Source organism: Mesoplodon mirus (assembly GCF_964341445.2).
Source record: "Mesoplodon mirus genome assembly, chromosome: 6".
Classification (NCBI taxonomy): domain Eukaryota; kingdom Metazoa; phylum Chordata; class Mammalia; order Artiodactyla; family Ziphiidae; genus Mesoplodon; species Mesoplodon mirus.
This window is the reverse complement of record NC_138982.1, coordinates 101,079,019-101,092,879: the sequence shown is the minus strand read 5'-3', so window position 1 is coordinate 101,092,879 and position 13,861 is coordinate 101,079,019. Positions and strand designations below refer to the sequence as shown.

General features: G+C 43.5%; 1 protein-coding gene and 1 long non-coding RNA gene across 4 annotated transcripts in view; one reads left to right on the top strand and one right to left on the bottom strand.

The window, feature by feature from the left end:
• LOC309806291 overlaps positions 1-11,216 on the bottom strand; it is a 100,026-nt gene extending 88,810 nt beyond the window's left edge. The window contains exon 1 of the long non-coding RNA XR_014294366.1: positions 11,131-11,216. This is a non-coding gene — a long non-coding RNA (uncharacterized lncRNA). The remainder of the gene's footprint in view (positions 1-11,130) is intronic.
• Positions 11,217-11,532: 316 nt separating this feature from the next.
• Positions 11,533-13,861, top strand: part of ST3GAL6 (ST3 beta-galactoside alpha-2,3-sialyltransferase 6) — an 80,025-nt gene continuing 77,696 nt past the window's right edge. For 2 of the 3 annotated variants that reach the window (XM_082625047.1, XM_082625048.1), the window contains exon 1: positions 11,579-11,738. The gene's annotated coding sequence lies outside the window, so the exon portion shown is untranslated. Of the gene's footprint in view, positions 11,739-13,861 lie in introns of all 3 variants that reach the window. The other variant, XM_082625049.1, reaches the window with a different exon arrangement.

The following is a 13,861-nucleotide window of genomic DNA, read 5'->3' as shown; positions in this document are numbered from 1 at the left end:
TCTTTCCAAATGCTCCCAGGAAGTTGTTTCCTCTAGTTCCCACCACACTGTTTATGTCCAATAGTTACAATACCCTGACAAATAGTGTTTGTCTACATGTCTGCTCATCTGCAATCATCAAGGTGGAAAATCTGTCCATTCACCACCGTTTTCTTTGAACTTAGCCAATGCATGACACACAGAATCTCAGTAAGTGTTTGTAGTCTTAATGCCTATTTCCCTCATATCATTTCTCAAGGCAGGAATTCCAATGTCTAGGATTCTGTATGTCTGATGCCTGGAATGCCATTGTGCTGGGTATATAGTAGGTTCTCGATAAACATATAGATGAATAAATCAATGAAATCATGAAGTATATATCCAATTCTATTCCCACTATTAACATGACCATTTCACATTGTGATGTACTATGAAGTTTTAGTAGAAATAAGTACGCATGGGTTGGTGCCAAAGGAATTTGTTGCACTAAGATTTTGATTGCCAAAACATTTGACATTGCACAAGCTACTTCTGTAGAGATGAAGAAAAGCCAGCTAGCGAAGATAGATGATTTCAGAAATTAACCTGAATTTTGACCAGAATTTGTTTTATTATATCTGAACCAAAACACACGTTATTGAAAAAAGACTAATTGTATTAAGTACTAACATAGTAAAATGTTAAGAAATGCTGATAACTGTATGGTTCCAAGAGCAATAGGAAGCAATTTTATATTAAATCTGTCACTGCAAGTTTGCCATACAATTTTTTTCCTAAGAATATTTCTCGTGAAGTAAGTGACATTCACGTCCAAACTTATATTCATGGTTGATTTTTATGAAAAGATCCCAGCCCTTGGTTTTCTAACTGGATATACAGAGAATCAAATCTACAGCAATTTTGTCTCCTGTTAACTGGTTTGGGGAGATAGAGGAGTAGATTATAATAGAATACTGAAGAAGAGTCTTTTCCTCCACAAAGACAAGCTGGTTTTAAATTTGTTTAACCACTAAGCAAATTTAAACACCGTTCTTTATTGTTGTTTTTACCTGATCCTTTGATATGCTAATATGTATTGCTTGTGGCTTGGAGGAGGATTAGAACTCAATCTTATTTGCCTCAGATCTTGTATTCTTTTTTTTTTTTAATTTTATTTATTTTTGGCTGCGTTGGGTCTTCGTTGCTGCGCGGGCTTTCTCTAGTTGCGGCGAGAGGGGGCTACTCTTCCTTGCGGTGCGCTGGCTTATTGTTGCTGTGGCTTCTCTTGTTGCAGAGCATGGGCTCTAGGAGCGCAGGCTTCAGTAGTTGCAGCACTCGGGCTCTAGAGCGCAGGCTCAGTAGTTGTGGTGCAAGGGCTTAGTTGCTCCAGGGCATGTGGGATCTTCTCCGACCAGGGCTCGAACCCATGTCCCCTGCATTAGCAGATGGATTCTTAACCACTGCGCCACCAAGGAAGTCCTGAATCTTGTATTCTTGGAACTCAGATTAGTATCTCCCAACAACACAGTTTGGGAAAGGCTACTCAACTCCAAAAGCAAGTATTTAATTCATTGTGAAATAACATTTATAAAGGGAGGAACTAAAAAGGCCCACAGAACACTGCATCAGACTCTGTTTTTACCTGTTAGGTCACTCCTGGATGGATCTTTATGTTTAAGGACAGTAAGAAGAGCATCATTTCTACTAGGGAAAAAAATAGAAATGATAATGAAATGGAAATGTTGGTGTTTAGCTTGAAAATAAAAAAAAATTAAAGACACAAATGGATCACTATTTTATCAAAATCCAGAAACTTGGGGATTAAGTTATATCTGTGCACTTTAGTTTTTTTTCTGTGTATGTCAGAGTCATTTGAGGGATTACAGGACAAAAACATTAGGTCCCTCTCCCTCTGCCAAATGAATGCATGTGCCAGGATCAGGACCCACCCAGACCTAGGTTTGAATCTGGTTTTGTTCCTGTTTTTGTCCTCTTCATACTATCTCAGTAATATTTAACTCCCAGGTTTGCTATCATTAAATGTGATCATGAATGCCAAGTCCCTCCTTAGGGCTCAAGAAATGTTACTTTCTTTCTGCTTCACCTACCTCTCTCTCCTGTCTAGGGTTTTTATTCATTTGGGGCTGCCATACTCTGCCTTGTGTTATTAGGTGACTGTTAATAAGAATCTATTTTAGGGCTTCCCTGGTGGCGCAGTGGTTGAGAGTCCGCCTGCCGATGCAGGGGACGCGGGTTCATGCCCCGGCCCGGGAGGATCCCGCATACCGCGGAGCGGCTGGGCCTGTGAGCCATGGCCGCTGAGCCTGCGCGTCCGGAGCCTGTGCTCCGCAATGGGAGAGGCCACAACAGCGAGAGGCCCGCGTACCGCAAAAAAAAAAAAAAAGAATATGTTTTAAACCTCTTTATGTTTCCCCATGAATCCCTGCTATAAATATTCATCCCTCCTCTATCTCTAGAAGGTAACCAAGCTTTGGTGTTCTGTTGTTCAGTGACTTTTCTGTTACAGGATAAAAAGACAAAAGTTACCAGATCCCTAAAAGATGACTGAAATATGTTTTCAAAAGCATAGACTGATGGAGGCAGAGAAGGTGGAGTCCACTGTTGTTCTCTGTTTGGGTGGGGCTGGGAGTCAGGGTGTTCTAGAGAGAAAGGGAAAAGAGGCCTAAGCGAAGTTTGGAGAGATTTGCCTAATGTTGGGAAGTGAAAGAGCAAGTTGTGGGTCTCCAGGATATTATCACACAGAGAGCTGCTCTAGGTGATGGGATGTCTGATGGGGTGGCCCTGGGTATCTAGGCTGGGGTGGTGGTGGTGATGAAATAAGCATCATGTGAGAGGAAAGCACAGGTGAAATGGAGATGAAGGGCTCAACAAGATGACGTCTGAAAGCTCTTTCAGGGCACTGTTAATTATTAGAATACAAGCTCCAGGAGAGCAAGGATTTTTGCCTGTTCCTTCACTGGCAAACTGTATTCCAAGCACCTACAACAGCGTCTGACATATAGCAAGCACTTCATCAATATGCATTTGATGACTGAATGTGGAGTGTTAATGACATGAAGGATAGAAGTTCAGGTAAGATGGGGGAAAAGAAGGAGAGGTCAAGGATGACTCTAAGGCTTCAAGAGTGGGGAGGTGGGAGGAAAGCATTATCAGTAATAATGAGTCAGTTAAGAGAAGAGGCTGGTTGGTGTGGAAGACTAAAACATTCAGTTTTCTATTTGTAGACTCTGCTTTTTGTAAAGTACTTTGCATACAGTGGGTGCTGATAAATACATGATGAACGGAATGCTCAGCAAGCAGTTGGGGGTACACGATTGAGAATTAAGAAAGTAATCAGAGCTAGAAATGGAAGACTCCCCAGTCCCTCTGTGGAAGTGGTGAGTGGGTCCCAGAGAGAGCTCAGATATAGAGTAAGCGCCGGGGGGCAGGGGGTGACAACTGCAAGGACATGCGCATTTCCTGAAGCAATGTACAAATGAATTTATGAATCATCTTGGAGTTAAGTACAATTTAGGGACAACTTCCAAATATTTAGTATTGAATTGTATTGTTTTCCAGCCTGTGGATTAGAATTTTATCTGAGAGAGTCTCAGTGGCAGGACTCTTGGTGTTAACGGACCCAGGAAGATTCAACGGTATTCAGCTTTTAAATCTTAGACAGTAAATGTTTTATCAGTTATACAAAACTTGGGGGATCCAAAGTCTAGGATCTGGCTTGGTTAAAATGCATTAATTTATCTTGTAATAGGCACAGAGGCATACAATTAAATCCTGCCTACTCCCATCCCTCTCTCCAAGCAAAACCAAAATTATATGTGCTTCTTTTCAGTCCCTTAGGCAGGGATTCAGAAACCCTCAATTTTATGGAATAATACTAAAGTGATGGTGAAGATGAAATTTATCAGTATTTGCCACTTCTGAGGCACTGCAGACAGTTGCCTGGATGGTCAGTATATCACCATGTGTTAATAGACTTGTAATAATTAACAGTCATGAGCAGGATTCGAAAAAACTGCTGCCAATCTGAACACACACACACAAAATAAATTAAAAAGCTGACAAGAAGATACAGTAAAACTGAAAACTGTAGTAAAACAGACTACTAGTTTAAATCACTGGGAAACAATTGTCAGTTTTAACCCTTCATTTACTTCTACTTCAGATGTTCATTAGTGGTTCCTGTATCTATAGGTTTTCATTACTGATACTGGTCCTCTTTTATTCATAATGTCCTGTAGTGTAATAAACTATTCCTAGTGAGGAATAAAAATAAAGAATTGAAGTACTGGGTATGTATGCTTCCAGGAAGCCGCTGAGCATGTTTTCTTTGTGATGACCCTGATGCCATTATAGCTACTGCTTCTACTACTACAATTACCTTGAAAATGGGATCTGCCCCCCAAAGTGAGTTCAGGTGTGAAAGAGAGCAGACTGAGCTGGGAGGGATGATGGCTAGGGTTCTGATGAAAGGTTTCAGTCACTTACTTTCTGTATATCCCTGGAGAAAACATTCTGGGTTTTTGGAAACTGGAAATGACTACAGTTCCATTTCAGTTGACATCTTGATACCCATGCACAAAAGGCTAATTAAGCCTTCACAAGATTCTCATTCAATTAACCATGGTTGTGTTTTCCCAAAATGTCCCACTGTAGCATCTCACTGATTTTCTCAAATTCTTCATCTTTTGAATAGAAAGGCACTATGTCATGGGTGTGAAGAGTTTAATGTGGGTTCAAAGTTTAGATTTGGGCCCTTGGACAAGCTGTGTAATTTCTCTGAGCCTTAATTCCTTATCTGGAAAATGAGAATAATGATATTTAGCTCACGGGCTTGCTATGTGTGGGAAACAATGCAGTCTATAAAATCACCTAGCATCTGGCAGGAGTATAATATGTCACACTAGAGTTGTCAACTTTAATAATATAATAATAGACAGTTATTTTACAAGCAAAAACGAGTTTTTTTGGGAATAGCCAGAGGAACTGCAATTTGGGATATGAGAACCATGGCAGACCACAGGCAAATCCAAAGAACAAGGAACGGCGGGGGGGGGGGAACCTGCTTTTATAGCGAAGGGTGAGGGGGATTGCGAAGGGCTATTATAACCAAGGAGTCAACTGGAGGAAGCTGGGAGTTCAAAGTATGGAGGCTTCATTGGTTGGGCAGCTACAGTCTATGACTGGCTGGGCTGGCCTTGGGCAAAGAGAAGTTTTCTTTTTCCTGCTGGATAGTAAAGTAGGCAAGACCTTTCTGTTTGGAGTAATTGGAGATGCATGGCAGATCATGAAAGCTCCCACTACAGGCCTGTTCTAACTCCAATTTTAGCTGAAGTGTCTTTAATTAACCTTAGTATATCCAGTGGTTCCACCTTGCCCTTCTTTTTTCCCCTACCCTCTTGGATCCCCTATGTTTATCTTCAGCTGTGGCGGTGGAAAGCTGGGAGAGGTTCCTAGTTATGCAGGGGCCGAGGTTCCTGGGGGACTCTCTAGAACCAACTTGGTATCCCACGAGTGTCTCTCTGCTTGACAAGTCAGTCTCTTACAAATATTCTTTGGTGATGTAGAATTCCCTGCAAGTTTGAAATTAGATGAGTTCCTTTCAATTCAAAGGTTGAGAATAATAGAAACCTAAAACACTGTCACTATGAGGGTTCTGATGAAAATGGTATACAATCCTCGCTTTACAACAGAGTTTTGTCATTAATTCTCAAAAAAAAACACAGACCCCCCCCCACTCCCCAACGAGCAAAATTCAGTTTGATATATTTCCAAGCAACTGCATGTAAAAATTCCTAAAACATAAAATGCTTTGAAATTTTTTTTTTGGTTACAAATGGTGCTTATTGTGAAAATCAAACATTCTGAAACGAATAATTTAGAAAGGAAAGTCCTCCCATGAATGCATCCTCCAGAGATAGCTAATGTTCATGTCTGGTGTGTATCCTATCAGATACTTTCTGTTTGTGTACTAACATAAGCTGTACTATAAATATCATTATTTCTATTTTTTGTATATCTAACAGTAACAGGATCCTACTAGGCAATTTGCTTAGCAAATTGCTGTTTGAATTTAATATCTTGGACATTATTCCAAGTCATTAGATATAGGACTAACTCATGGTTTTAGTGACTATACAGAAATCTACAGTATATGTGAACCCTATTACCCTAATCCCTTACCAATGGCTGTTTGAGTCATGGTGTCTCTCCATTACAAGCAATATTTAAATGGCAATTATTAAACACAACTTTGTATAACTAGGCAAAGATATCTACAACAAAAGTTTCTATCAGTGGAATTTCTGCAACAAAGTATATAAATGTTTAAAATTATAATTGATTTTGCTAAAATATCCCCCAAAAAACCTGACCAGTTTGCATTCTCACAAAAAGCACAGGAAAGTACTTATATCTCCACACTAAGTTTTTTTAAAGGTTTTTATATTGTTAAAAAATATTTATTTATTTATTATTTAGTTGCGTGGGGTCTTAGTTGCAGCAGGCGGGCTCCTTAAGCTGCGGCACGTGAACTCTTAGTTGTGTCATGCGTGTGGGATCTAGTTCCCTGACCAGGGATGGAACCAGGGCCCCTGCATGGGGAGTGCGGAGACTTATCCACTGCGCCACCAGGGAAGTCCCCACGCTGAGTTTTAATAATCATTTTTACCAATAAGTGCAAATGATACATAACTTTAAATTTGATTAGTGAAGTCAAGACTCTTCAAATTCACTAGAATGTAAGCTCCACAGGCGCAGAAATTGTCTGTTTCCTTCACAGCTATATACCTGCTCAGAACAGTGCCTGACACATAGTAGGCATACATATTTGTTTAATTAAGTAATGTTTATTTTTCTCTTCAGAGAGCTGCTTGTCCATGTAGTTTGCCTATTTTTCTATTAAATTCTTGGGTTTTTTTTTTTTTTTTTTTTTTGGTCCCCTAAGAGCTCTTGGTATAATAAGTAACCATTTGCTGTGTGCTGCAAGTATTTTTTCCCAACTTGTCTTTTTATTTCTTGGTGAGGGAAGTGAGGGAAGCTCACTGCTTTTTGTTTTTTAAGCATGAAGTTTTGAACATGAAAATATAAAATAGTTAATTATTTGAGTGTAGGTTTACGTACATTTGGCCAGCAATTCCACTTTTAGGGATCCATCCTATAACAACACTCCCATGAAGTGAAGTAGCATAAGTTCAGCTCTGTAAACCAGTTATGATGAAAGAAAGTTGTTAAAAATGTTAAGTATCATTAATGCGCTAAGTGAGCACTCTGAGTCAAGTGACCCAGATATTTTGCCTCAATTATTAGTCATGGGACTGGAAATTAGGAGAGCATCTCCACAGACAGATGGGAAGGGTGAGACATCTCCCTTCTCTCCTGTGAGGTGGCACATCAGCTGGGACAGTGGTCCAGGCTTCTAACATTTCTCAGGATTGAATAAGAGCTCTGAGCAAGCTGCTCCAAGATACAGCAGCTTTGTACACTGCTCCCACCCCCTCGCCCCGCCCACACACAACTCGGGGAGGTGTCCTACCATCTGGGGGTCTGTGCAGGGAGCTACCCAGCAACCAGAAGGGCCAACCTCTTTTCGTTGTTGGGGTAACTAGGAGTCAGCTAAGAGATCTCAGTTCCTTTCCCTCCTGGTCCTCATCCCTAGATCACTTGGCTTGAGGCCAGAACTGCCTTCCAGGGAGAAAAGTCAAGGAACTTTAGCATAACCACCGAATTGCCCTCTAAAAAGGAAGTAGTACTTTACACTTACTTGAATAGCTTCCTTGCCACCTTTGCTGGAAACTCAGTAATTTACTCTTTAATCTTTTTAGTTTTTGCCAATCTGATTTCTCATTACTGTCTAGTTTTTCTTACAGTGTTATTATAAAACAGACACTAAGTTTTTTGCACGTTTGTGGACTATTTGTATTTCTTCAGTGAATTGCTTGCTTATGGCCTGTGTCCTATTTTTAAATGGGTTGTCTTTTTTATTGATCCATAGGAATTCTTTATATATATTCTGGATATTAACCCTTTTTAATAATACTGCAATTGTTTTCCATCAGTTGTCTTAATTACGGCTCCCACCACATAGATATTGACATGCTCATGTGCTTAGAACTTGCTGAACCCCAGTTCCACCTTCTCCCTTCCCTCCCTCTCCAGCTTGTGGACGGAGAGTAAATGCAGTTCCTGACAACTACTGGGCCACTAAGACCCCTGAAACCTTGACAGGACTAGTAGAATAAGGAGACACTATCATTTATGAAGTGGCAAATAAGCTTTCTGGAGATGTGAATTCCTTTTTCATGAACTCACAATATCGGGGAAAACAACACAATGGTTATTTATATATGCAAACATGTAGCTAAGCCCTTGCTCTGGGATGGAGATGTTGGAGAAGATAGGGCTCTGCTTGAGAGTACTAAACTGCCATTTGCTAAAGCAATAGTTTTTCTACACTGTAAGCAGACTCAGAGTTCTAAGTTAGGATTTAGACTCCTTACACACTGGCTTATTATTTTTGAGATGCACATGTCCTCGATTTTTTTTTTTTTTGCCACACCACACGGTGTTTGGGATCTTAGTTCCCCGACCAAGGACAACCCATCCCTGCAATGGAAGTGCGGAGTCTTAACCACTGGACTGCCAAGGAAGGCCCTGCACATGTTGTTTAAATAATTGCTTGCAGGAGATAAAGACCGGGCTAACAGGATCTTTACGTAGAGTTGGAGGAAGGATTGTATGTAAAAAAGATTAGCTTGGTCAAGCTCAGTCCTGAGCCAGATATTGTTTAAAACTGAACACCCCAAGCTTTGAGAATGTTATGAAAACTTTAAAAAAAAATTATTATTAACTTATAAGGGGATATTGTGTGAAAGTGGCCTCTTTTCACTTTGTGGGTATCTCCAGTCCTGGGGTTCATCTACTATGATCTGATGTGACTTGCTGACAGCACACCCCTACAAGTAGGTCTCTTCTGCATGAAGTAGACAGTCCTACATCAATCATGCCAAGAAAGCCTGTACTTGGGATGGAGCATGAGAATTTGGAAGGCAGGCTGTATATTGGGGTGAAGAAGAAATACTACTTTCTTGAACCTTACTCTAGTCTGTGGTTCTACAGAGTGCTGAATGGCACCCCAGGGTAGTGCGGGGAACCTGGCTTTCACCTGTCCCTGGATACCCTGGGACACATCCCATGAGACAATATCATTTTAATTCAAAGAGATTGCACCATCCATAATCAAAAAACAAACCTAGCAAACAAGGCCAGCCCTATGTGTACAATGCCTAAATATTATGATTTCAGGGATCTTTAAAAGACCCTGCATGTCCCAGTAGTCCTGGCCCTTCCCTTCCCACCTTATTAGAATAAATCTTCTACACAAAGGCTGAGTTATAGTTACATTGTGAAAACATCCCTCACCCCCCCAAAAAAGTTACCAAAAACACTATCCCAGAGACGGCTACAAATTCACCCTGCTTAATTCTTTATCACCTTCCACAAGAATTCAAAATTTTTACATAGTTGCAATAATGTGCCCATGCAATAATGTATCCTGCATTAAAAAAAAAAAAAAAAAGTTTTACAGGTCAAAAGCCCTTACCCCAGATAGTTACATAGTGGTATGACATTCTGGAAAGAAAATTGATTTTGGTTCCGGGAACTTTCATTCGAATCACTGCTCCAAAATAGGTGGTATGACCTTGGGCACATTACTTAACCTCTTGACCCCATTTCATCATTTTTAGGATGAGATTATTCTGGTTTGCAGGATGAATGAGAGAAACAGACATGATACATGGAGGGTAGCTGACTCATGGTGGGAAAGGACTGGCAGCTAATATTCCTACTTCCTGGATTGATGTTTCTTTTGAGATGAGCACTGTGCTGGGAATTCTCTATGTTATCATCTGTTTTAATCCTCCTAACAACCCCTGAAGATAGGTTGTACTATCTCACTGGAGAGGTGGCCAAAAGGAAGTATACTGAGGTTAAGTCAGTTGCTCAAGGTCACACTGCAGGCCAAAAGGAGGAGGTGGAATTTGAATTAGGTTAGGGTGAACAGTGCCTTCTTGGTCACTACTGACTATGAAGAAGCACAAATGTCACCTAAGAACAGTGGATTGCCTCTCCCCTTAGCACATGACGTTGCAGATTCAAAAATCCTAGGAAAGCCAGAGGGGAGGAGGTATACCACTGCTTTAATTCTGAAAATCATGAACAAGCGAAGGGTAATAAACTCAGGAGAACCTAAAAGAGCAAAGTAACCTCCAGAAAAATGGGCCCAGATGGACAATTCCCTCAACATCTTTCACGACTCTGATGTCTCAGGAACCACCTTTAAAATGACAAAATCTGTGTGGGTTACTTCAAAGGCAATTTGTAGAAAGGGAAAGGGATAGGAATTTTCTGAACCCTCTGGGTTTTTTGATTGGAGAACTGGGAAAATAACAAGTGCTGCCTCCTAGGGCTGTTGTTAAAATTAACACAAATACCAGAAGGTCCATTACAGACGGAGGACTTTGTTTCAGTGCCTGACACATTACTCACTTTGAATTGCACCCAAGTCTGTGGCTCTTCTCCCTGGGGTCATTTGATGGCATGTGATTTATATCACAAACACAGAAATTTAAGAAGTATTCACAGAGGGAAGAGATATGGGGACATATGTATATGTATAACTGATTTACTTTGTTATAAAGCAGAAACTGACACACCATGGTAAAGCAATTATACTCTAATAAATATGTTTTAAAAAAGTATTCACAGCTATCCAAGTATGAAGACACTTTTCTCAAGGGAGACCTACTTTAACAAGAAAAGAAAATGCACGTCTCACCTTTGTTCTTCTCCCTAAAGTAACGTTTCCTCCAAAAGATAAAACGCAGTAACACATTTGTCCTTGAAGGGCAGAGCCCAGGAATTCTGGTCTCTGAACACCCTCTCCCTTCCTGCTGGCGACCAAACCGCCTGCCCCGCCTCGTATCACAGAAGTCCCCCCACGCGCCAAGCAAAAGTGTTTACTTCTGCCGCCTGCCAGCCCGGCGGGGAGGGGGGGAGCACCCAAGGTGCCCCTCACTTTCGCCCCTGCAGCTTTCCAAACAAACCAGGGCGGGATGGGAGTGTCTTCTTGGCTGTGGAACTTGATCCTCCTACCTTGTCCTGAAGGCACCCGCCGCTTTACCCCGGCCCCCTTCGCGGTGATTTTCCTGTCCGGGACGCCCGGAGAGGGCGCGCGGCTGGTGTCCGCCCAGGCGGAAAGGTAGGGGCTCGGCCGCGCTCCCATCTAGCTGGCCCGGGGACGCGGAGCCCCACCGGCTCCCTCCGCATTGCATCTTCCTCCGCGAACTCGGGGGCGGCCGCCGAGCGGGAGGAGCTTCTCCGCGGCTCCGGAGACGCTAGGCGCTTTCGCCGGAGATCCGAACCCGGGCGCGGCGGGCGGCGCGGCGGGCAGCGCACGCGCCGGCGGACGCCTGGGACTCCGGGCGGCGCCGCGCCCTTTCCCGCTTCCCCGCCGGGTCCGAGGGAGACGGAATCCTTCCCGCGCCGCCCCCTGAACCGCGCCACCTTCCTCCGGTTACCGCCGGCCGCGGGCTTCGGCGGCTCGATGCTTCAGGCGCCGCGGGAGAGGCAGCAGCCGGCTGGAGCGAGCGGCGACGAGCGAGCCGAGAGCAGCGGGCCTCCGGCCCTGGAGCCCGGCACGCCTCTGCGGTCTTCGCGCCGGGGCCTCGGCGGGTAACTCTTCCCCGGCCGCTTCACTGCGGGTTTGTATCGCCGGGGGAGGGAGGTTGGCGGAGCGGAGAGATCCGCGGGCTTTGCAGTCCCTAAGGCTGAGGATCAGGGGCCGGGGGCGCGCCTCCACGCACCAACCCCCCCTCCCCCCAGGAGCCTGCGTGCGCTGGTCCCGTGCCCACGGGTTTAGGGAGTCGGGGGCGCTCGGCCCCAGGTGCTCTGCCGGGAGGGCGGGAGGGGCGCTGGAAGCTTGAGCGCAGGGAAGGCCGACGGGGGTGATGGGCGCTTTGCTCACTATTGTTTGCCTGTAAAAGGGTCAGTACGCGAGCAGGGGCGAGAGGTCTGGAAGGTTCTCCCGTTTTACCTTAGAAAATTTTGCTAGAAACCCTTCTTCCCGTCACGGTGGAACTAGACCTCGCAAACCCAGCTCCGACTCAGTTTGGAGGAAAGGGCGGCGGTGAGAAAATTTCCGTGACTTGGGCTGCCGTTAGTGTAGGGGGTAGGGGGGGAGACTCCTGTGGTTTTGAGGCGGATTGTTTCCGAGCTCCCTGGCGGTCTCAGCCCCTGTATGCTGTTCTTTTGGCTTGAAAGAAAATCTATCAAAAGCTATTGTCAGAAACTAAAAACAAACCCAAAGTAGTTTTTTGGGGGGAGGGTCTTCAGTAGAAGGGCGGGGAGAGAGGTTGGGGACGGGGGTGGGCGTTGCTGTTCAAAGATGATGCTTCAGAAGCGGTTCTAGGGAGTGGTGATGAGAAAGACATCTTGCATGCCAGCATATCAGAAACTACGTAAACTGCAGATTCTAAACTCAGCAAAGTCGCTTGAGCTTAAGAGGAGCGCCGCCGGGTGTAGATAGTTAAGGAAACTGCCGATCGGCCAGAAGCCCCTCGCCCTCTGGCCCCAAGTTCACACTAACCTTCTGGTCTCTGATAGCCGCTTTTACAAGGCTAGCTTGGATATTTGACTTTCCGGTTTTAAAACTTTCTCTCCCGGCTGCAGATCATGAAACTATCTTTTTATTTATATGGAGATGTTAAATATTTAGGAGGATCTGGTCAGGCTGGCGGGTTATTTTCCGTTCGAAAGCATGCTGATTTGACATTTGTAAATTGATTCGTTTTCGCTTCCTTTTCCTTTCACCTACGACTGCTTTTAAATACGAAGATCTGCAAAGAGCCACTCTTAGATTGTTATCTGTTGATAGTTTGTGGTCTCTGAATAAGGCTAATCGTTCCGGAGGCACTTTAGATAATGGCAACTTTGTTTTATGAGGAGAGAACTCTTCTAGAAACTGTTTTCCTGTTCTGGCTTCAGGCTGTCCTTAATCCTGGAGGGGGAGGGGAGGTCTTCATTGGTTGCCCTTGGGGCTTCTCTTGAGCAATATTTTTATCAGCGTCCCTCTCTGATGGTCACAGCAGATTGCACCGTGTTTCCGTATTATGGTGCAATGAAACAAGACTGCTATTTTGATTGTTTCAGTAGATATGTTAGAAGTACTCAATTTATTCTTATGCCCCGAATCAATACAAACCTTCGGGGCTCAGAAAAGAATAGAGGAACAGTTTTGGCAGAAGAATGCCATTAAATGCTATTTTATTAAAGCTATGCTATTTTATTAAATCTATGCTATTTTATTAAGTCTTCCCAACTACCCTATGAGACAGGAATGTTTAACCTTATGTTATAGTTAAAAAAACTGAGAGTGCCCAAGGTTAAGTGACCTAGAATGGATCACAGGAAGGTCACTTCACCTCTGCCTTACACCATTCCATCAGTTATACATATACATACGTCCCCATATCTCTTCCCTCTTGCATCTCCCTCCCTCCCACCCTCCCCACAGATTAATTCTTAATTACCCCTGATGCTTGGCTTCTTGAGCGTGTGCTCTGCATACTTTGTCTTTCCTTCTGATAGCTCCAGACTTTCAACAATTAGTTATCGTCTATCTTCTCCACATCTTTGACATGCCCTTTGGGTGTGCTGTGTCTGGCCAGGTTTACAAAGTCATGTTATCTCCACTGGCTTATGTTCTGAAAGTTCTTTTCATTCTGAATACGTGTATATTCTCACTGAAGTTCCTGCTCATCCTTCTTGCCTGGAAGAAATCTTCCCAGGGCTACAGCCCCACCCTCACAGCTGAAATGAATCTCTC